The sequence below is a fragment of the Toxorhynchites rutilus genome, chromosome 3 (assembly GCF_029784135.1).
Source record: "Toxorhynchites rutilus septentrionalis strain SRP chromosome 3, ASM2978413v1, whole genome shotgun sequence".
Classification (NCBI taxonomy): Eukaryota; Metazoa; Arthropoda; class Insecta; order Diptera; family Culicidae; genus Toxorhynchites; species Toxorhynchites rutilus.
In genome coordinates, this window is record NC_073746.1 from 152,917,849 (window position 1) to 152,935,063 (window position 17,215).

The window sequence follows — 17,215 nt, forward strand, 5'->3', positions numbered from 1 at the left end:
CTGATGACTCTACCACATCCGTCAACAGCAGACCGAACCGTGGAAGACCGGCTGGTAAGAATCCTCGCCGAGACGACACCGACGGAGAGAGTTTTGAAGTAATGTTAGTTTAAATGGCTCTCACATCGTATAACATCTCGTCCATCAACATCGCTACCATCACGAAACCCACGAAATTGAACGCTTCACGCTTCGTCAACAGTCGAAGCCTTGACATCGAGTGTCTGCAAGAAGTAGAGAACGATCAGCTCTCCTTGCCGGGCTACGTCGTTTTCCTCAATATAGACCACATGAAAAGGGGAACAGCTATTGCTCTGAAACAACACATAAAGGGTGTGTCACATCAAATTGCATCACGGAAAAAACCCTGTAGAAATTCGCCCAGTAGACCGATCCTTTTGAAAATTTTAGACAGTAAAATAAAAACTATTAAACAACTTTTGGCATTTTCTTTTTATTCATACTTCGAGCCCAAGCCCGTATGCTCGCACCTTCCTCTTTACCCCGTCCATAAGGTTCTGTACAACGTCAGGTTGTAGTTTTTTTTGAACAGAAATCCATTTTCTCTTGAAGTCCGCCTCCGATTTGACAACTTTTGGGTTCTTCCGAAGGGCCTGCTTCATAATCGCCCAATATTTCTCTATTGGGCGAAGCTCCGGCGCGTTGAGCGGGTTCATTTCCTTTGGCACGAAGGTAACCCTGTTGGCTTCGTACCACTCCAACACGTCCTTTGAATAGTGGCACGAAGCGAGATCCGGCCAGAAGATGGTCGGGCCCTCGTGCTGCTTCAATAGTGGTAGTAAGTGCTTCTGTAGGCACTCCTTAAGGTAAACCTGCCCGTTCACCGTGCCGGTCATCTGCTTGCGAATCTCCTCCGGAACGCTGAATTTGTTCTCTGCGGAGAAGAACAACAGGCCCGGTAGCTGACGAAAGTCCGCTTTGACGTAGGTTTCGTCGTCCATTACCAGGCAATGCGGCTTCGTCAGCATTTCGGTGTACAGCTTCCGGGCTCGCGTCTTCCCCTCCATGTTTTGCCTTTCTTCGCGGTTAGGAGCCTTCTGAACCTTGTATGTACGCAGGCCCTCCCGCTGCTTGGTCCGCTGGACGAATGAACTTGACAAATTCAGCTTATTGGCGACATCCCGGACCGAACTTCTCGGATCACGTCTAAACTGCTTAACTACGCGCTTGTGATCTTTTTCACTGACGGAGCATCCATTTTTGCCGTTCTTCACCTTCCGGTCGATGGTTAGGTGCTCGAAGTATCATTTTAGTACTCTGCTGACCGTGGATTGGGCGATTCCCAGCATCTTACCGATGTTCCGATGTGACAACTCCGGATTCTCGAAATGAGTGCACAGGATTAATTCACGACGCTCTTTTTCGTTCGACGACATTTTTCCAAATTTACGAAAAAATGACAGTGAAGCATGTCCAACGTGATCTATACACTCTGATTATAAGCGAAAGCTGAAGATATAATTCCTAAAAATTAAATTTCTACAGCGTTTTTTTCCGTGATGCAATTTGATGTGACACACCCTTTACAGGTGACTAACGTTGAGCGAAGCCTGGACAGCCGACTGATTGCGCTGCGAGTACAAGACACGACGATCTGCAATGTTTATGCTCCCTCCGGTTCTTCACAACGCGCCGTTCGGGAGAATTTTTTCCACGAAACGCTCCCCTACTACCTTCGTCATAACACAACGAATGTAATATTGACTGGCGACTTCAATTGCGTGCTCCGAACATGCGATTCAAGCAGCCCGAACGCGAGTCCCGCTCTCAAAGCAGTCGTACAACAACTACAACTGCATGACATATGGGAAAAACTATGTCCACGTGATAGTGGTTTCACGTATGTCTGTCGTAGCCAGCGTTGCCAATGTTCAAGTTTAAACTGAAATTTAAAAGTTTTTTTTCTCTCGATTCAGTCGAACAGTTAAATCCTGAAATCTTCCAATTTTTTGAAATATCATCCAGTATTATCCAGTTTTTTTTATTAGGCTGTCAAAAAAGTCCTGCGGTATTTTTTTTGAATTTTTATTTGTTCATAAAATTAGTTACAATCATCTGTTTTAAGTCAAATATGCGCCGTTTTGTTCGATGACTTGTTCCCAACGAGATTCCAACTTCATAATACCCCTGCTATAGAAGCTCGCTTCCTTATTGGCAAAAAACTCGGATAGCCAATTTTCACAGGCCTTTAGTCTTTTGTGACTAACTTCTGACTCCCTAGCTCGTTCGCCATGGACAAAAACAGGTGGTAGTCAATTGGTGCAAGGTCCGGACTATACGGCGGATGCAAAAGAACCTCCCATCCGAACTCCCGGAGCTTCTGCGCGTCACCAAAGAAGTGTGTGGCCTGGCGTTGTCCTGATGGAAGACAATCCCACCAAACACACAGCAGAACCTTCCTGGCCGTTAATGAGGGCTTGGCCACCGTCTGAGCCGCTTCAGCGGGCTTCGACCACGACCGTTTGCGCTCCACGTTGTCGTAAGTGACCCACTTTTCATCGCCAGTCACCATCCGCTTCAGAAACGGGTCGATTTTGTTGCGATTCAGCAGCGATTCACATGCGTCGATACGGTCAAAGATGTTTTTTTGCGTCAACGTGTGTGGCACCCATACATCGAGCTTCTTTGTGAATCCAAGCTTCTTCAAATGGTTAATAACGGTTTGATGACTTATCCCCAGCTCTTGGCCGATGCTACGGCTGCTACTATGCCGGTCTCTCTCGGCTAATTCAGCGATTTTGTCGCAATTTTCGACCACAGGCCTTCCGGAGCATGGCGCATCTTCGACGACCTCTACACCAGAACGAAAACGTTGAAACCATCGTTGTGCGGTGGAAATGGAAACTGTATCGGGTCCGCAAACTGCATAAATTTTATTGGCAGCTTGAGATGCAATTTTGCCTTTGTCATAGTAGTACTGTAAAATATGTCGGATTTTCTCTTTATTTTGCTTTATTTGCGACACTATAACTCACGAACGACTTAACCAAACAAAACACTGTCAAGGACTATATTATAGCGCGCAAAAATACCTTACCAACAAGCTATAATATGACTCGATACAATGAATACAACTAGAACTACGCGCTTACAACGACACCTCGCGGAAATACCGCAGGACTTTTTTGACAGCCTAATATGTGTGCTTCAGTTTTACCCATTTTATGTAAAATAAATTCACAATGTATACATAATATCCCTACTCACCCTTCCTATCCCTTTACCAATTTATTTTTGACGTAGGACTACGTCTTTCATTTCTATACTGGGGTGTAAAATCAAAGTTTCGAAAACGAAAACGTTACGCCGAAGACCGAGATTTTGAGTGTTAATAGCTCCTAAACAACTGAACGAAATGGTATGATAAACACTTCATTCGAAAGATAAAATGTCTACGCGTTCTATACTTGTTACTTTCTGATCCAAAAACTTGTTTCAATAGTCTTAAATTTGCTTTCAAAAATTCTTATTTTTTGAGTTCATCATCATTGATTCATTGATTCATAATGTCCGAACCAGTACATACATTAAAACCTGTAGCAAAGTATAAAAAAGTCGATTCTCACTGCAGTTTCAACTTACCCAAATTGAACAAACATGGGGTAAGTTGAAACAACACTACCACTGCACTTAATTATCACTATTTTATCACCTTACGTGAACTGAGCCGATTCAGTCAGCGCGTAAAAATGTTTGTTTTGATTTCACGGATCAAGGAAAAGTACGGTGGGTCAAAAGGTACTGTCTACAGAAAAAATATAACACGTCAATCCATCATTCCTACAGCCAAACTAGCGTTGGCAGAAAACATTTCATCTTCTGCAGAAATAATGCGCTGTGCTGTTTTAAAAGCCTCAAAATTGTTTGTATGTATGGGAGCAGACATCTCTTTGTTTTTTTCTTTTTTCATTTCATTAGGAATTGCACCAAAAAAAATGTATTCGATGTCAATGGGGATCGAACCAAGGCTGGCTGGAATGCTGTTTCACACGACCACGCTATCCATATACTGTTGTATAAAAGCGTGATAGTATTACACCTCATTATACTATTCTTTGTGTGGACACCGACTGGACAACATCGTTGCTGGACGAGCTGGACGGCGAGGGATCGAGTGCCTTTCTCAAGGCAAGAGGGTGGAGGTGGTAGCGCTGGAGTAAATAGAGTAGAGTTTTCAAGGGGCCTTTCTCAAGGCTAGAGACGAATGAACTGCAAAAGTTTAAAGTCTCTATAATACAAGACCTTCCTTCCTACCTCATTATAAAATGAAATTGAATTGCGTTTTCTAAGAGGAAAAAGAAGAGCATAAACGAGAATAAATATCTTTCTCTGTCTGATCCGCTGCCGTTCTACGCATAATTGTCCCATGTTACTTTTTGACGATTTTCACTTTTCTTCATAAAACGTTGTTTTTATGCATAATCTTACGGAAAACACAAAAAAACATATAGTTCATTCCCAACTTTAAAAAACAACATCAAGCTCAATTGCCCCATGTTGATATTCTATTCATAACTGTCCTACCATATATTTTTTGTAGATCCATATCGAATAAGTCGGTTCAAGTACAAGAATTTCATGTCACACTTTCAGCAGGCCTAATGCACTCTTTTCTGGCTTGGGAGAACGAACTAATTCTCAAACAAATAAGAAAAAAGTTTAACAGAACACATGTACACCTTGTTAGCGAATTCCTAATATCAATGAGATTTATATTCTGCGAAGGTGTTGCAGATCACTCATTTCTTCATAGAACGATTTTTCTATGCATAATCACAAAAAAAACATATATATAAAAAAATATTGTTTGATCCCAGTATATCAAAAAACAACATCAAGTTCAATGTTGATATTCTAGGCATAGCAGTCCCACCATTAATTTTTAAACCCGTAATCAAGCTTGATTGATTCAGTGAGGGGATCTCATCACATTCCATTAAACAATAGTACAGTGCTTATAAAAAACCCGGTGTATTGCTAAATTGAAATGCTTAAAGCTTTTGGTAGACAAAATGCAAGAAAACTTTGATTGCGTTTTTCTCAGTTGCTGATTTTGGAACATGGAACAACTATGCGTAGAACGGCAGTCCGTGTATTTGGCAAATTGTACGAAGAGCTTTCATGTGCTTTTATTTCAATGTGCCTTCTGTTCCGCTCGCTCATATTGGTTCATATTGGATGCTAGAGCCATATTATACAAATATATAAACGTATTGGGAAGTAGAGCATTTTCTGTTATTTTTCGGCTCATTTAATGTAACAAATCGGCATGCCATAACATGTGCTAAAAACTAATTTTGGGGGTAGTAAAAGTTATAGCTTCCGTTTAAACTTACACCGTGTTTCAACTTGCCCGGTGTACCTTACATAGTTGAGATAGTGCCATAGTCAGTGTTGGCTTGAATCTATTTTCTGAGTAGCTCTACTGCAAGTTGAAAATTCACCAGTGCAAGTCGGAAGAAATATTCTTGACAAAAAAAAAATCAACCAGCTGAAATGGAAATATGACCCGATAATCCCAGAGCGGTATGTTTGATTCGGCCATGAGAACCACTAATGAATTTAAGCTTATTCATAGCTTCTTCTTCTTGAATGGCGTTAACGTTCCCTGTGGAACTTTTGCCGTCTCAACGTATTCATTAACTAGCGTCGTTCATTAATACTTGGTTGAGATTTCTATGCCGAATAACACGCCTTGAATGTACTCTAGAGTGGCAAGCTCTAGAATACGCGTGACCACAGTGCAAGCCGGAAGAATTTTCTTTGACGAAAAATCCCCCAACCAGAACGGGAATCGAACCCGAACACCCGGCATGATAGTGTGGGACGCTAACCACTCGGCCACGGGTGCGCTATTATTCATAGCTAAAATGTGTAAATTTAATGCCCCAAAAATTACTCCCTATCTGAGCCGATTGCCTTTAATGGAAGTTAGGGATATATCACAACCAGGTCAAACCCAGGCTTTCGGTTCTAAAGGGTGTGTCACATCAAATTGCATCACGGAAAAAACGCTGTAGAAATTAAATTTTTAGGAATTATATCTTCAGCTTTCGCTTATAATCAGATAAGAGTGTATAGATCACGTTGGCCATGCTTCACTGTCAATTTTTCGTAAATTTGGAAAAATGTCGTCGAACGAAAAAGAGCGTCGTGAATTAATCCTGTGCACTCATTTCGAGAATCCGGAGTTTTCACATCGGGACATCGGTAAGATGCTGGGAATCGTCCAATCCACGGTCAGCAGAGTACTAAAACGATACTTCGAGAACCTAACCATCGACCGGAAGGTGAAGAACGGCAAAAATGGATGCTCCGTCAGTGAAAAAGATCACAAGCGCGTAGTTAAGCAGTTTAGACGTGATCCGAGAAGTTCGGTCCGGGATGTCGCCAATAAGCTGAATTTGTCAAGTTCATTCGTCCAGCGGACCAAGCAGCGGGAGGGCCTGCGTACATACAAGGTTCAGAAGGCTCCTAACCGCGACGAAAGGCAAAACATGGTAGGGAAGACGCGAGCCCGGAAGCTGTACACCGAAATCCTGACGAAGCCGCATTGCCTGGTAATGGACGACGAAACCTACGTCAAAGCGGACTTTCGTCAGCTACCGGGCCTGTTGTTCTTCTCCGCAGAGGACAAATTCAGCGTTCCGGAGGAGATTCGCAAGGAGAAACTATCCAAGTTTGCCAAAAAGTACATGGTGTGGCAAGCGATCTGCTCTTGCGGAAAGCGGAGCGCCCCCTTCGTGATGACCGGCACGGTAAACGGGCAGGTTTACCTTAAGGAGTGCCTACAGAAGCGCTTACTACCACTATTGAAGCAGCACGAGGGCCCGACCATCTTCTGGCCGGATCTCGCTTCGTGCCACTATTCAAAGGACGTGTTGGAGTGGTACGAAGCCAACGGGGTCACCTTCGTGCCAAAGGAAATGAACCCGCCCAACGCGCCGGAGCTTCGCCCAATAGAGAAATATTGGGCGATTATGAAGCAGGCCCTCCGGAAGAACCCAAAAGTTGTCAAATCGGAGGCGGACTTCAAGAGAAAATGGATTTCTGTTCAAAAAAAACTACAACCTGACGTTGTACAGAACCTTATGGACGGGGTAAAGAGGAAGGTGCGAGCATACGGGCTTGGGCTCGAAGTATGAATAAAAAGAAAATGCCAAAAGTTATTTAATAGTTTTTATTTTACTGTCTAAAATTTTCAAAAGGATCGGTCTACTGGGCGAATTTCTACAGCGTTTTTTCCGTGATGCAATTTGATGTGACACACCCTTTAAATAAACATCATCGGATTGAACCGAGTAAAACCAAATGAATTTGTTCGTAAACAACATCATCACCTCAATTTCGCACACAATTACAACTCTTGGACAAAAACGCATCGCCACTACAACTTGAATGCCACCATAATACGGTTCACAAAAACAAAGCAGATGAAATACATTACATCGCAGAGTATTTGCGTTCAATTGGGTTGGAGTCCTTTCATACAAAATCGACACAATGTCAAAGTGATGGATCAAATTATCATTCACGATTGAAACAGGTGAATTCATCATAATTCCGTATACAGCTTCCGAGAAAATTGTGTACTGCGAACCATACCTTTTTTTACAACGCGATATCACCACCAAATGTTCACGTCTAGTGTAACAATGCCCGATAACACCTAGAATTTATCCAGTTTATATGCAATCGTTGCCGAGACGACAGTGAATGCCCATCGTTTTATTTTTGAATTTGCGGAAAACAGCATCAATTCAACAGAAGGTTGTATAGCTATCGTATGGTTAGAGCTTATCACATCACACATATCTCGGTGGGAAATTATTCGGGTCCGATTTTCGTTCAGAACAGAAGTTCCCAGTAATTCTGAGTGGTTTGGAATATGGTCAACTCATGTACATACCAGCATTCAAAGAGTTGTCCTATGAACCGAAATATTACGTTAGTCATTGAGGGTGGTATCACATGCCGTCATCGGTAAATTGCATTCTCATTCACGAAGCTGATATCACTGACAGCAATGCCTCCGAGTGGTTGTCTGTCAAAGAAACATCAAGAGTGAAGAAATAAAGATTCATAATGATTTCGTGAAAAGCGATCCAAAAAAAGTTCAAGATATGTTATTTTTTTTTATTTTTGATAACATACTTGTTGTAAACCATCAAATTTTAATTTCAGGTCCCTTTTGTAAGATTGTACATATATGTCATCCAGTCCTCTGATAGGCAGCTCGCGGAAGCAAAGATCGAAGAAACCCCAATTATTTCACCAACTGCAGTGAAACTTTTGCAAAATAACTCAAAGTTGAGTTCTGATAGCGAACTAAAGGGTGTGTCACATCAAATTGCATCACGGAAAAAACGCTGTAGAAATTAAATTTTTAGGAATTATATCTTCAGCTTTCGCTTATAATCAGATAAGAGTGTATAAATCACGTTGGCCATGCTTCACTGTCAATTTTTCGTAAATTTGGAAAAATGTCGTCGAACGAAAAAGAGCGTCGTGAATTAATCCTGCGCACTCATTTCGAGAATCCGGAGTTGTCACATTGGGACATCGGTAAGATGCTGGGAATCGTCCAATCCACGGTCAGCAGAGTACTAAAACGATACTTCGAGAACCTAACCATCGACCGGAAGGTGAAGAACGGCAAAAATGGATGCTCCGTCAGTGAAAAAGATCACAAGCGCGTAGTTAAGCAGTTTAGACGTGATCCGAGAAGTTCGGTCCGGGATGTCGCCAATAAGCTGATTTTGTCAAGTTCATTCGTCCAGCGGACCAAGCAGCGGGAGGGCCTGCGTACATACAAGGTTCAGAAGGCTCCTAACCGCGACGAAAGGCAAAACATGGTAGGGAAGACGCGAGCCCGGAAGCTGTACACCGAAATCCTGACGAAGCCGCATTGCCTGGTAATGGACGACGAAACCTACGTCAAAGCGGACTTTCGTCAGCTACCGGGCCTGTTGTTCTTCTCCGCAGAGGACAAATTCAGCGTTCCGGAGGAGATTCGCAAGGAGAAACTATCCAAGTTTGCCAAAAAGTACATGGTGTGGCGAGCGATCTGCTCTTGCGGAAAGCGGAGCGCCCCCTTCGTGATGACCGGCACGGTAAACGGGCAGGTTTACCTTAAGGAGTGCCTACAGAAGCGCTTACTACCACTATTAAAGCAGCACGAGGGCCCGACCATCTTCTGGCCGGATCTCGCTTCGTGCCACTATTCAAAGGACGTGTTGGAGTGGTACGAAGCCAACGGGGTCACCTTCGTGCCAAAGGAAATGAACCCGCCCAACGCGCCGGAGCTTCGCCCAATAGAGAAATATTGGGCGATTATGAAGCAGGCCCTCCGGAAGAACCCAAAAGTTGTCAAATCGGAGGCGGACTTCAAGAGAAAATGGATTTCTGTTCAAAAAAAACTACAACCTGACGTTGTACAGAACCTTATGGACGGGGTAAAGAGGAAGGTGCGAGCATACGGGCTTGGGCTCGAAGTATGAATAAAAAGAAAATGCCAAAAGTTGTTTAATAGTTTTTATTTTACTGTCTAAAATTTTCAAAAGGATCGGTCTACTGGGCGAATTTCTACAGCGTTTTTTCCGTGATGCAATTTGATGTGACACACCCTTTAAATAAACATCATCGGATTGAACCGAGTAAAACCAAATGAATTTGTTCGTAAACAACATCATCACCTCAATTTCGCACACAATTACAACTCTTGGACAAAAACGCATCGCCACTACAACTTGAATGCCACCATAATACGGTTCACAAAAACAAAGCAGATGAAATACATTACATCGCAGAGTATTTGCGTTCAATTGGGTTGGAGTCCTTTCATACAAAATCGACACAATGTCAAAGTGATGGATCAAATTATCATTCACGATTGAAACAGGTGAATTCATCATAATTCCGTATACAGCTTCCGAGAAAATTGTGTACTGCGAACCATACCTTTTTTTACAACGCGATATCACCACCAAATGTTCACGTCTAGTGTAACAATGCCCGATAACACCTAGAATTTATCCAGTTTATATGCAATCGTTGCCGAGACGACAGTGAATGCCCATCGTTTTATTTTTGAATTTGCGGAAAACAGCATCAATTCAACAGAAGGTTGTATGGCTATCGTATGGTTAGAGCTTATCACATCACACATATCTCGGTGGGAAATTATTCGGGTCCGATTTTCGTTCAGAACAGAAGTTCCCAGTAATTCTGAGTGGTTTGGAATATGGTCAACTCATGTACATACCAGCATTCAAAGAGTTGTCCTATGAACCGAAATATTACGTTAGTCATTGCGGGTGGTATCACATGCCGTCATCGGTAAATTGCATTCTCATTCACGAAGCTGATATCACTGACAGCAATGCCTCCGAGTGGTTGTCTGTCAAAGAAACATCAAGAGTGAAGAAATAAAGATTCATAATGATTTCGTGAAAAGCGATCCAAAAAAAGTTCAAGATATGTTATTTTTTTTATTTTTGATAACATACTTGTTTTAATCAAATTTTAATTTCAGGTCCCTTTTGTAAGATTGTACATATATGTCATCCAGTCCTCTGATAGGCAGCTCGCGGAAGCAAAGATCGAAGAAACCCCAATTATTTCACCAACTGCAGTGAAACTTTTGCAAAATAACTCAAAGTTGAGTTCTGATAGCGAACTAAAGGGTGTGTCACATCAAATTGCATCACGGAAAAAACGCTGTAGAAATTTAATTTTTAGGAATTATATCTTCAGCTTTCGCTTATAATCAGATAAGAGTGTATAAATCACGTTGGCCATGCTTCACTGTCAATTTTTCGTAAATTTGGAAAAATGTCGTCGAACGAAAAAGAGCGTCGTGAATTAATCCTGCGCACTCATTTCGAGAATCCGGAGTTGTCACATTGGGACATCGGTAAGATGCTGGGAATCGTCCAATCCACGGTCAGCAGAGTACTAAAACGATACTTCGAGAACCTAACCATCGACCGGAAGGTGAAGAACGGCAAAAATGGATGCTCCGTCAGTGAAAAAGATCACAAGCGCGTAGTTAAGCAGTTTAGACGTGATCCGAGAAGTTCGGTCCGGGATGTCGCCAATAAGCTGAATTTGTCAAGTTCATTCGTCCAGCGGACCAAGCAGCGGGAGGGCCTGCGTACATACAAGGTTCAGAAGGCTCCTAACCGCGACGAAAGGCAAAATATGGTGGGGAAGACGCGAGCCCGGAAGCTGTACACCGAAATCCTGACGAAGCCGCATTGCCTGGTAATGGACGACGAAACCTACGTCAAAGCGGACTTTCGTCAGCTGCCGGGCCTTATGGACGGGGTAAAGAGGAAGGTGCGAGCATACGGGCTTGGGCTCGAAGTATGAATAAAAAGAAAATTCCAAAAGTTGTTTAATAGTTTTTATTTTACTGTCTAAAATTTTCAAAAGGATCGGTCTACTGGGCGAATTTCTACAGCGTTTTTTCCGTGATGCAATTTGATGTGACACACCCTTTAAATACAGGAATCGAACTGTAACTTTTTATATTGTAGATTAACATCATCAGTAGATGAAGTATGAAGTAAAAAGGTTAAAGTATGGAGGTTCTAAAATACTATATTACTTCTGTAGTGCAAAACCTGACAAAAATGACGTTGTGTATTGATCAGTGATGGTAAAAAATCGCATCATGCGAACAATGAATAGGTATATTTCTCTATCGGATTTCTTGACATCCCCGTCAGCAGGCGACACTCTTTTACTCGTCAATCTTTTACACAGAGAATATTTTGAACGGTGAGTTACCAAGATCTCAAGAGAGCAGTATGAGCAGTGAATCGCTGAGGCCTGAACTCTCCAACGCAATGCTTCTACTATGCAAGCTTTATCGTGAGCGATTGCTACAAACGATCAATCGCAGAGTATAAAGCTTGCGATGAGAACTTGTTCCGACAATGTACATCTCACGAACAACTATGAGTTCTAATTTTCCTTTTGCATAGCTTCTACATTGACCGGGTTGAGTGTCATTGTATTGCTCGTCACCCGCTCCGTAGGCCGTTTATCGGTGCAATCAAATTATTCAAAATTCAATTAAAAATGAATAAAACGAAGACAAACAATCTGTCTAATTTTTTATCGCTTGTGAAAACGGCGAGCAGGTGAAAAAAAACTGAATAAAACGAAGACAAACAATCCGTCTATTTTTTTATCGCTTGTGAAAACGGCGAGCAGGTGAAAGCTGCGATTTCCAGCCAAAATCTCTTGTGATCTCGAACTATGTGAGGCACGTGAGGGACCAACATCCACTTAAATATAACATCCTCAATTTGGGGAAGAGGATATCAGATGAGGAAATCGAGGCTATTTAAAGAAAAAAAAGGCAAAGGTATCCGTTATGCGGCCTATCCGACCAATATTTGTTATCCGACCGGATACCGGATAGCGGCCGGATAATGGAAATAAGAATAAAAAAGTCACAGGAGGGTTGTGTCCGAGACACGACCGCATAGTTGACTTAGGATTCCGTTAGGCTATCTGTTGGTTTTGGATATGTTTGAAGAATAACGTCGTTAAACCCTTTGATAATGATTTGGTGGCCCTGAAAAGAGCCTTTTTGTTTGGTTGTTGGGTATTGTTTGTTCACTCTTCCAGTGTTTACCGAGTGATGATGACAGAAAGATGGTAAATAGTCGTTGGATGTCGCGTATCAGATAAAAGATACCGAAGTGGAACGAGATATGATGAAAATCGCTCTCTGTGATCCTAGACGAGATGCCTCCTGTGTTATGTATTGATGAAATAAAGAAAAAAAAACTCACCAATGTAATATGAAATAATCACCAATACCGAACACAATAATCATTTTTTCTCATCATTAAAAACATAATACTTTAATATAGAGAAAAAAATATTTGAAATAGAAAAGGTAATTTATTTTATAATTTTAACTTTCTGAGTGTTTATTCAACTCAATGCGAATTTTAATGGGACTAACAACACTTAATACTATATGTAGAGTATATGAGAAATCACTACCCTCCTCTAATTTTTTTCATTTTTCCATTATTTCTCGCCGTATAAACTTTCCTTGGGTGAAAATGAACACAACAAAACAGACGGCTCAAACCAAACGACTCCGAAACACACCTTGGTTTTTACTTATGAAAATTGAAATAAATCGTTTCATATATCAAGTCATTTTTAACACAACTGCTACCATATACAATTTTACGCTTACACTTGTGCTAAATTTTTCACAGTACACGATCGGAAATCGGATGAAATTTCACGAAGCGACCAACATTAAAGTTCCAAATTTAAATTATATTTGCTAGAATTAATCGTATCACTCACCTTACTTGCAATATAAAAATGCCCCCGACTTGCATATACTTGCAATGTCGATTCCCCCTAGGCAGATTTGTTTTAATGTCTCTGTTATGGAATACATTTCGGTAGGAACAAAAGTTCCCCCTACATTCATGTATTTGCAATGACGATTTCCCCCAGGCAGCTTGGTTTTGATGTGTCTGTTAGGGACCCGTCGCATGTGTCGTCAATTTCGACCAATCAGAAGTGGGTATTTCCGTTAGGATAGGGGTTGAGATTTTTCAATTGTTCGATGATTAGTTTCATGACATATATTTTTTTCTTCAATATAAAAAAATGTTATGGAGTGGCGAAATCGATTGACGCGAAAATTTCATCAATCCATCATGAAATGACTGAGCAATAAGCGTTTGAAATTGGACAATTTTCACGATGTGTTCGATTGTCGACTTTCAGTTTGTACCCCAATATGTTCCCGAAAGAAGTAATCCTACGTCAAAACAAATAATATCTTATTAACATAAGATAAATTATAACAAAATAGCTTATAAACATAATTCACTCGAATTAAGAACTAAGGTGTAACATATCCGAAATGGTATTAAAATTAAAATATTATCAACTCATAACAGTGTTAGTATAATAACAGTACTCAAAATTAACCAGTGGTATGATGATGAATAATAATTTTCGAGCAGTTCATGGTAATAACCGATTTCGTCTTGCTCCATACACCAGGCCAGCGATGAGCTGAAGTACGTACTGCTTAGAGCAGGGGTTCTCAAAGTCTCAGTGTCGTTTTCCCAGGGGTCGACATAAATGTAAAACTGATTTCCGGAGTCGACGAGGTCTAGAAATCGCCCCTATTAATAAACATAAGTTCTTATCTGAATCCACTGTATAAGTTGTATAAGTTGTGTTACGTGAACTAACTTATAATGAGATTGACTCATATTTTAGTAGAAAGTATTATTGTTGTGATTCGTATTAATAACCGTTAATAACACTTGACATTTACTGAATTTTATGTATATCTTTTGATGAGAAAATGATGTCATGTTTACTCACTAAACTAACCGCAAAGTTTTGAATAGATAAGTGTATTTTGTGTGAATAAGATAAAGATAATGTTTTATAAGAAATTGAATTTAGGGGTCGGTGGCATCACTTCATTCTGGAAGAAGTGTCTCTAGGTCAAAATAGTTTGAGAACCCCTGGCTTAGAGTAACCACCAAATCATAGGATCGTGATGGCGATCGATCAGGAATATTTTCACATAACAGTCGATTTTGTTAGCAATTATACTTTTCGCTTCGAATCTAAAAGGTCGCAATCAGATAGCTTGGATATTCCTCTAAGTAATTAGTTGACTCCATCCCCCTCCAACGTTCAAAGATACTCTCATTTTGAATACAACAACACGCTAAATTACATCACATACAAAAGCATAACGCAGTGCTTCATCAAGCTTCACTTCTGTTGAGCCGGTTGAGTCGTCAATGCAAAAGTGATTCAAGATTGCTTTCATGTTATTGGACACGAGTTACTGTGCCTGTGCCTTCATTTTATATACAGTAAAACCTGTTTTTGTGCGGTTTTTTTTGTGCGAAATTTTTTTGTGCGGTTTTCTGTTCTTGTGCGGTTTTGACGTGGGACTACGTCTAACCGGAGTATATGGGAGTAAAATGGAAACCTAAACACAGAACATGCAGGAAAAAATGAAAGATTCCGAATGCTTATAACTCGAACATTTCTTACTGGATCGGAAAGATGTTTGCATCAATTGATGGGGAATATCTCTACGCTTCTATCGCAATTATTAAAATGATATTTTTCATTAGATAAACAATTGAATAACTGTAAAATGGTAAGCGTTATCTAAACGCCCTAACTGCCTCGTTTTGATTGGCCCGATTTATGGTTTCCTCAACACAGTCATCAAAACCAAGCAGCCTTGGGGAAATCGGCATTGCAAAAACATGAAAGTCGGGGGTATTTTTGTTCCGACTGAAATGTGTTTCCCTAACACAGACTTTAAATCCATGGAACGTGGGTAAACTGGTATTGCAAATATATATAAGTCGGGGGTATTTTTGTTCCGACTGAAATGTGTTTCCATAACACAGACTTCAAATCCATGGAGCGTGTGGAAATTAGCATTGCAAATACATGCAGGTCGGGTGCATTTTTGTTCCGACTGAAATGTGTTTGCCTAACACAGACTTGAAAACTAAGACGTCTGGGGAAATCGGCTTTGCAAATAAATACAAACTGCGAGTACTTTTGTACTCGCTTGTCTTTGTGTAGACTAGCATATGTTGCCTCAACACGGTCTCCTAAACCTAGGAGCCTGGGAAAATCGTGCAGACACTAGAGGCGAAAAAACTTTGGAATTTGAGGCTTTAAATTAAATAAAAAGTAGAAGTTTAAGTTGTTTATTAGTTGTTGGGGATACTTCTGCACCCGCATGTTTTTTGCACTCCGAAAAGTGTTTTCCGAACACGGATTATAAAAGCGGTACGAACACAACGCTTTGGCTCGGTTATTCAAGATTGCATTGAACGATATGCCTTCATATCTTCTGTTCACTGAATTTCTACGCATACAACTTTATGATTAGGCAAAATGTTGATAGCCATTTGCTGCGATAACGCTTATTGATTAAACAATAAGCGTTCGACGTACATGTCAAAATCGAAACTGGGTGCCTGAAGTTCATCAAATCAAGAAAATTCGCGGTTCGAGAAGTACTTACACTTGAGAGATGCAAACTTCAGAGGGAAATGTAAAATAAAATAATCGTTTGATAATTCATCACAGGCATCATATCAAACGTAAATAGAGTGTCATTAAATTTACTTGTAACGAAGAACATAATCTATCACAATGCACATGACATTATACAATCTTTTTACTCACAAAGCAAATATATTGAATTCGGAAATTGTTAAATTTAAATCAAAAATTTAATCAGTACAAACAAATGATTGCTAAGCAAAGGTCGTCCCACGTCAACCTTGCGGTTATATCATAGATATAACCTACCCATTTTTTTTTGTGCGATGTATGGAAAGAAGCATATTTGACGGAGTTATCGTTCATTTAGTTCTTTTCGATGGTTTATATGCATTTCAGTGCGAAAAAAGCATGTTTGCGTCTCAATTATCCACTTCTGAAATCATTCCTCTCCTCTCAACAAATGCTCTAAGTTTTTCTAAGTTGCATGACATGATTTCTAACAGCAACACGTTTCGACATGCAACTAAAAGCACAAAACAGCCACGCGCAACCGAAAAGGCAAAGTGTCCCATCGCATAGCAAGGAAACAGAAGGAAATTGAACGCTGAATGACGTGGATTTGAGTTATTTTCTTTGGGGAAACTTTTTTTATGCGGTCCCTATCTACCGCACAAAAAAAGTTTTTTTTTCAAAATGTGTACCCAACACGATTTTTTAAAGTTGCTGGTAATGTTTTGCACGATATTTTTATGCGACTTTTTTGTGCGGTCCCTATCCCCCGCACAAAAAAAGGTTTGCCTGTATTGATGATATGCGGCGAGTTTTACGATTTCGTGATGCTAATTTGTTCGCGGATGATACTGTTCTGTTTATCGCAGCTATGGACTTGAATGAATCTGTTGTACATTTGAACGAAGATCTTCATTTTCTCGCTCATTGGCTGAAATTTAAACAATTGAAGTTAAATGTTAGTAAGACTTAATACATGCTCATTTCTTCAACAAACTCCAGATTCGACGGTAATTTTGAAATCGATGGTGAAGCACTCGAACGCGTTACAGAAATCAAATATGTAGGAGTATTGACTGACGACAAATTAGCTTTTAAGTCTCACATTGATAATGTCATCAAAAAA

General features: G+C 40.6%; 1 protein-coding gene across 3 annotated transcripts in view; it reads right to left on the reverse strand.

Annotated features, from left to right (window-relative positions):
• The window catches only part of LOC129778132 (platelet-derived growth factor receptor alpha), a 268,265-nt gene that overhangs the window by 222,671 nt on the left and 28,379 nt on the right, over positions 1 to 17,215 (reverse strand). The window contains exon 1 of one of the 3 annotated variants that reach the window (XM_055784843.1): positions 7,931 to 8,061. The exons of the other annotated variants lie outside the window; for them this stretch is intronic. The gene's annotated coding sequence lies outside the window, so the exon portion shown is untranslated. Of the gene's footprint in view, positions 1 to 7,930; positions 8,062 to 17,215 lie in introns of those variants that run through there. 3 annotated transcript variants of the gene reach the window in all.